This window comes from Salvelinus namaycush, chromosome 2 (assembly GCF_016432855.1).
Source record: "Salvelinus namaycush isolate Seneca chromosome 2, SaNama_1.0, whole genome shotgun sequence".
Taxonomy (NCBI): Eukaryota; Metazoa; Chordata; class Actinopteri; order Salmoniformes; family Salmonidae; genus Salvelinus; species Salvelinus namaycush.
The window spans coordinates 1,554,657-1,562,232 of NC_052308.1; positions in this window are offsets into that span (position 1 = coordinate 1,554,657).

The following is a 7,576-nucleotide window of genomic DNA, read 5'->3' on the forward strand; positions in this document are numbered from 1 at the left end:
TGGTTATCCTAAACAAGGGTATGGGTAGAGACATGGACATGTTAGCCATATAGTGACCGTAAGGTGCCCTATATCTCCATGGTGATTTATGTGACCATATCACAGGTTTAAAACTGTGACGTGGGAAACCAGTATGAAAAAGTAAGCTAACTATTCCAGATGAACACATTGTTATGCTTGGGACAAGTTCAAGAACCTATAATCAAGACTGAACAGGGTTACTGCAGTAATTGCAGTGTAGCCTATGCAAAACATGTCCTGCAGGTTAACCTGGACTCAGGTGTAGACATAACATAGTAATAAAAAATCTGGGACACTCAAATTAGTGTGATATTTTACATTGGGTATGGTATGTATTAATATGTGGATGTCCATCATCCATTTCGTCTGATATGTTGCGAATTGCAATTTGTATAATATGTTACAAATTACAATTCGTATGAAATATTACGAATCGCAATTCTTACAATATTTTATGAATTTTCAATACCTTCCTTTTTGTTGTGGCTAAAGTTATCTGGGTGGCTAACGCTAACATTAGCTAGGTGGCTAAGGGTAATGTTAGCTAGGTGGCTAAGGTTAGCCAGGCTAGGGGTTAGGGGTTAAGGTTAGGAGTTATGTTAAAGGGTTAAGGTTAGGGTTAGCTAACATGCTAAGTAGGTGCAAAGTAGCAAGTAGTTGGAAAGTTGCTAATTAGCTAAGATGCTAAAGTTGTCCATGATGAGACTTGAACTCGCAACCTTTGGTTTGCTAGACATTTGCATTATATGCCCATCCAACCACCCAGCACAGAGGGGTTGAGTTAAATGTGGAAGACACATTTCAGTTGAATGTATTCAGTTGTACAACTGACTAGGAATCCCACTTTCCTTTCCTTTCCTTCTGTTTTTACCTTAATAAGTAACCTTCTGTCTTATGTAACCATACCAAATGTAATATATCATACTAATTTGAGTGTACCGTTTACTATGTTACGTCTAGTCTATGAGACCAGGCTGTGCAGGTTTACAACATGAGTAATGTCTACACCAACCAGTCATTTGAATATGGAAATAGGAAGCACAAGCACATTCACTCACATTAAAAATGTATTAGATAATTTGCATAGATAGACAGACATCCCTATAAAATGTATTGAATATCTAATATAGGATTTGCGTCCCAGGTGGCACCCTATTCCCTATATAGTGCACTACTTTTGTCCGGAGCCCTATGGGCCCTGGTCAAAAGTAGTGCACTATATAGGGAATAGGGTGCCATTTGAGGTGCATCCACTCACGTGCTTCAGTGAGCCAGTCCAGTAGTACCGTGAGGTCTGTCTCCCTCTCCACAGCTGAGTTCAGGAAGTCTCTGATCTTGTTGATCTGCTCACCGCGCCACCGCCTTTCATCCAGGTCGGGCAAGAAGGACAGGAGTTCCTGCTCTGTGTCATCTTCATCATCGCCATCCTCACCCAGGATGCCAGCGCCCAGCAGTGCTCGGTACACGGGCATCTCGACCTCTGAACTTTCCGCAGGGGGTTAGGTGGTAGGTCTCCACCGGATCACCCAGGAAGAGAGGACTATCTCAATGTGTTGCTATTCTGTTGAACTAGAAGTGTAGAGAAAAGTAAAATATGGATATGGTACATGTGTAGGCCTATCCACAAATTCACGGATACATTCATTGAGACACGAATGGATTAATGGATAGATTTACGTACTGGATCGAAGCAGCCACACTCAAACTGGATCGTTTTATCTCGATCTCTTCATTCAAAGACTCAATCATGGACACTCTTACTGACAGTTGTGGCTGCTTCGCGTGATGTATTGTTGTCTCTACCTTCTTGCCCTTTGTGCTGTTGTATGTGCCCAATAATGTTTGTACCATGTTTTGTGCTGCTATCATGTTGTGCTGCTGCCATGTTGTGTTGCTACCATGATGTTGTCATGTGTTGCTGCCTTGCTATGTTTTTCTTTAGGTCTCTCTTTATGTAGTGTTGTGGTGTTGTGATGGTGTCTGTCTTGTTGTGATGGTGTTTTGTCCTATATTATTTTATTTTTTATTTTTAATCCCAGCCTCTGTCCCTGCAGGAGGCCTTTTGCCTTCTGGTAGGCCATTATTGTAAGAATAAATAAGAATTTGTTCTTAGCGACTTTCCTAGTTACATAAAAAATATATTTGGAGCTCATTAAAATCTATCAAAACAATTGTATTAATCTACTAGGGACAAACTTCTGCAGGGTTTATACAGAAACAAGCAATTAAAAATGTATTTGATGTGTGAATAACTAGAGCGTCCTTTGATAGTACGTTTGATACGTTTCTTTGATAGGGTTTTGGCTCTGGCCTCTGAGATGTAGGACTGACAGAACAGAGCAATACTTCGGCCAGAGATGGAAGAGTAAGCGAGACATCTCACTCGCTCCTTTTTTCTGGTTTATACACAGTCAATGAAGTAAGCGGACCAGACCCAGCTGCTAATGCATTGGTGGCTATGGGAGAGCAACACTTTACGCAGACCGGAACTGTGACCATTTTTTAAAAAGGTAAACGGCCTGTGTGGGACATCTTTATTTATCAACCATCTTTGGCTCGGCTAAGAGATGCGCGCACTACTTTTTATTTTACCTTTATTTAACTAGGCAAGTCAGTTTAAGAACAAATTCTTATTTACAATGACGGCCTACCCCATGTACTTTCGAACTTCAGGGGTTGACGGTCACAAAGGAAATAGCATAGAAAATCAAGCAATGCAAAAGCCGACGAAAACATTTACATTAAAATGACGAACCTTACCTCTCTCACGACGAATCAATTCATACGTAGTTTGATGGTCTATGGCATGGCGATATAGACCTAAACTAGTGGCTCTGGTCTAGGTTTCCGAGCGATACGTTTTGATTACGTAAATTACGTCATAAATCAGTTTACTTTCTCGATTATGTGCGATACAGACGGAGACATTGCAATAAATTATCAAATATATTGAAAAGTAGACTAGCCCTAAAGTCACCGGAACTGTCTTTGTTAGGTGCGAGCTTGTAATACTAGATAATACCACAACAACAATAACAACAGCACGTGCCTACAGTAAATCAGGAGTGGTTTATTGATTTTATCAAATGGCAGCAAAAAAACGATACATTAAATACAAATGAAAAACAGAACAGACGGTGGTCATTAAAGCAGTAAACAAAGTGTTTATAAACAGCATAATAACACCATATTACAGTGGTTGGGTAGTGGCACACTAACACAACAGGAGACATACACACAAACCTACAAACTGCTGTATGTCAATAGCAGGGGCGGTAATGAAAAAAGTAACTCAGGTAAAACCACGTTAAAGTAATACCTTTTAAAAGATAACTTCCTGAAATGTAATTTTTACATGTCAACATTATTTATCTTATTTCACCTACCCCCCCCCCCCCCCCCCCCCCACCAATAATGCAACATGGAAACAGAAATACAATTTCGGGAAGTTGCTGAAGCCTCGACAGTGGGCCAGTCACCATGTTTGCAATCCCATAGGGCTCTGGTCAAAAGCAGTGCACTAAATAGGGAATAGGGTGCCAGAGGGCTCTGGTCAAAAGCAGTGCACTAAATAGGGAATAGGGTGCCAGAGGGCTCTGGTCAAAAGCAGTGCACTAAAATAGGGGATAGGGTGCCATTTAAGTGGCTTTAGCTGCAGTTTGGTCAGTGTGCCAGTTACCATATTTACAGCCAGTCGGTCAGGGACGGGCAGGAGCAGGGTATTAAATAAACCAAATGCCACAGTGATGATACACAGCGATAACACAGTGGGGGAGGGGTTACAGAGAAGGCTGAACCCATAAACATGGGGATTAAGGAAAGAGAGGAGCAGTGAACATGTATTCAGTTACTTTCACTTGGAGCACTCTGTTCTCTCTCTATCCAGCGTTGATCTCTGTCTCTCCCTCTCTCCTCTCTCTCCCCCCTGTCTCTATCCAGTGCTACTCTCTCTCTCTACCCCTCCCCTCTCTCTCTCCCTCCCACTCGCTCTGCCCACACCCCCCCCTCTCTCTATCCAGTGCTACTCTCTCTCTACCCCTCCCCTCTCTCTCTCCCTCCCACTCGCTCTGCCCACACCCCCCCTCTCTCTCTCTACCCCTCCCCTCTCTCTCTCCCTCCCACTCGTTCTGCCCACTCCCCCCCTCTCTCTATCCAGCGTTGATCTCTGTCTCTCCCTCTCTCCTCTCTCTCCCCCCTCTCCTCCCTGTCTCTATCCAGTGCTACTCTCTCTCTCCCCCCTCTCTCTATCCAGTGCTACTCTCTCTCTCTACCCCTCCCCTCTCTCTCTCCCTCCCACTCGCTCTGCCCACACCCCCCCTGTCTCTATCCAGTGCTACTCTCTCTCTCTACCCCTCCCCTCTCTCTCTCCCTCCCACTCGCTCTGCCCACTCCCCCCCTCTCTCTATCCAGTGCTACTCTCTCTCTCTCCCTCCCACTCGTTCTGCCCACTCCCCCCCTCTCTCTATCCAGTGCTACTCTCTCTCTCGACCCCTCCCCTCTCTCTCTCCCTCCCACTCGCTCTGCCCACTCCCCCCCTCTCTCTATCCAGTGCTACTCTCTGTCTCTACCCCTCCCCTCTCTCTCTCCCTCCCACTCGTTCTGTCCACTCCCCCCCTCTCTCTATCCAGTGCTACTCTCTCTCTCTACCCCTCCCCTCTCTCTCTGTCTCTCTCTCTCTTTTTCCCGTCTCTCCAGTGCTGCTGTGGTGAATGTGATCACGTGGGGGAGCCAGCCAGGGGCATCGTTCAGAGGCTAGAGAGCTAGAGGATAAACCAGCTTTTTCGCCAGTTGATCTCTGGAAGTAAGTGGCTCACAGTCCAGAACATCGCGGATCAATGTTTTTCCTAACGCATGACTACCACTAATATGAATCATAATCAGCGGCTTGGGTATAGAATTATTAGAATTAGAATAGTACAGTAATTCTATTCCTATGGGCTGGAGAGAGAGAGAGAGAGAGAGGGAGAGAGGAAGGGAGGGAGAGAGAGGATGAGGGAGAGAGAGAGAGGAAGAGGGAGAGAGGAAGAGGGAGAGGAAGAGAGAGAGAGAGAGAGAGAGAGAGAGAGAGAGAGAGAGAGATTGGCCCAGAGCCATGTGTTTAAAATAGTTTGTTGTTGTTTGTAGAGGGTTTCTGAATATTTGTCTCTGGGTTGGTCGGTTTGAGATTTATCCATCCAAAGGGAGTCTGGGGCATGTTGTTGGTCATAGTGGACAGAGGAACTCGATATTAGAGTCCATCTCACTGTTATAGGCAGGCTACCATGTGCACAGCGGAGAATACACTTTTAATTTAATTTATTTAATTAGAACAAATTCTTATTTACAATGACGGCCTACCCCACACGAAGCTGGGTCAATTATGCGCCGCCCTATCAGACTTCCAATCACAGCCAGATGTGATGCAGCCTGGATTCAAACCAGGGACTGCAGTGACGCCTCTTGCTCTGAGATGCAGTGTCTTAGATCGCTGCGCCACTCGGGATGCCAAACTTCAGTAGAAGAAAACACCCTGAACTTGGAAGTTATCACTTATCCAGCAGACTGCATGACAGCACGTTCAGAGAGAAATGTGCCCTGTGCAGACATGCTTCTCTGCTGAGTAGAATAGGGAATAATGTCAAGTATAAATGTGTAACATGCATCTCTGCTGAGTAGAATAGGGAATAATGTCAAGTCTAAATGTGTAACATGCATCTCTGCTGAGTAGAATAGGGAATAACGTCAAGTCTATGTGTGACATGTATCTCTGCTGAGTAGAATAGGGAATAATGTCAAGTCTATGTGTGACATGCATCTCTGCTGAGTAGAATAGGGAATAACGTCAAGTCTATGTGTGACATGTATCTCTGCTGAGTAGAATAGGGAATAATGTCAAGTCTATGTGTGACATGTATCTCTGCTGAGTAGAATAGGGAATAATGTCAAGTCTATGTGTGACATGTATCTCTGCTGAGTAGAATAGGGAATAATGTCAAGTCTATGTGTGACATGTATCTCTGCTGAGTAGAATAGGGAATAATGTCAAGTCTATGTGTGACATGTATCTCTGCTGAGTAGAATAGGGAATAACGTCAAGTCTATGTGTGACATGTACCTCTGCTGAGTAGAATAGGGAATAATGTCAAGTCTATGTGTGACATGTATCTCTGCTGAGTAGAATAGGGAATAACGTCAAGTCTATGTGTGACATGTATCTCTGCTGAGTAGAATAGGGAATAATGTCAAGTCTATGTGTAACATGTATCTCTGCTGAGTAGAATAGGGAATAATGTCAAGTCTATGTGTGACATGTATCTCTGCTGAGTAGAATAGGGAATAATGTCAAGTCTATGTGTGACATGTATCTCTGCTGAGTAGAATAGGGAATAATGTCAAGTCTATGTGTGACATGTATCTCTGCTGAGTAGAATAGGGAATAATGTCAAGTCTATGTGTGACATGTATCTCTGCTGAGTAGAATAGGGAATAATGTCAAGTCTATGTGTAACATGTATCTCTGCTGAGTAGAATAGGGAATAATGTCAAGTCTATGTGTGACATGTATCTCTGCAGCATTCCAAATGGTTGAATTTCACTTAGCTTAATAGACCCGTGGTGATTGTGGTCTCAGTAAACCCTACCCAGGCCTGTCATCTGACCCACATGTCTGCCCAGAGGAGAGGAGAGTACATCCTATCCTAGTAGCTCAGGGCACAGCTGTTCCATAGGACAACAACACATGTCTTCTTCCTGTTTACTGGATGTATCATAAAAATATTTTAAAAAATGTCTTTGCTATTTTTTTCTTCTTAATTTGACCACCATAACACAAATTGCAAAGAAATAATAAAACAAAATGAATCAATCAGGAATCAACCATAAACCATTGCGTAAATGGTTTAAAAAGACTACACTAAGAGAACAGACCAGCAACATGACTTTACACTGAAACAACAGTCAGTAACTTATTCAACGGGTTTGAATGGTTCCAGGGGAAATGGTTTTGGTCTCTTTCCCACAGCCACTGTACGAGTCTGCCAAGCGAGACTAGTTTTGGTCCAAGTGCTTTAAGAACAAACAGACAGCCGTTGAATGTTAAAGTCATCCGCTCAGCTCACGGACAAGCACAGCATTTCAAGTAGGGTCTCATCTTATCTTAAGTTTTTTAAAGTAAAAATAAAAAACGAATCTCTCTGGAGTATACCGTAACACGCAGAATTCAGCTTAGTGCATGGATGCTTACTATCGTATATTAACTCTCTTCATAAATGTCTAAAATAGATACAGAAATAACTTTTTTGTGTATATATTTTTCTTTTTACTCGGTTTAGCAGACTGCCTGGAATGCTTCGTTATTGTTCTTCTCAGCATCAGAATATCCCCTGGCCGAGTCCTAACCTGATCCTAGACTTGTTTGTCTCATCTTGACAACGCTTATGTTTGGCACCATAGATAAACAATAGGAATTGGCAAAACAGAACAAACAGATCTGGGATCAGGCTCATACAAACAAATGGCTTTGTTTACTAGTGTAGCCCAGTATTTACAGAGTGTTGATTGAATACAGGAAGTGTAC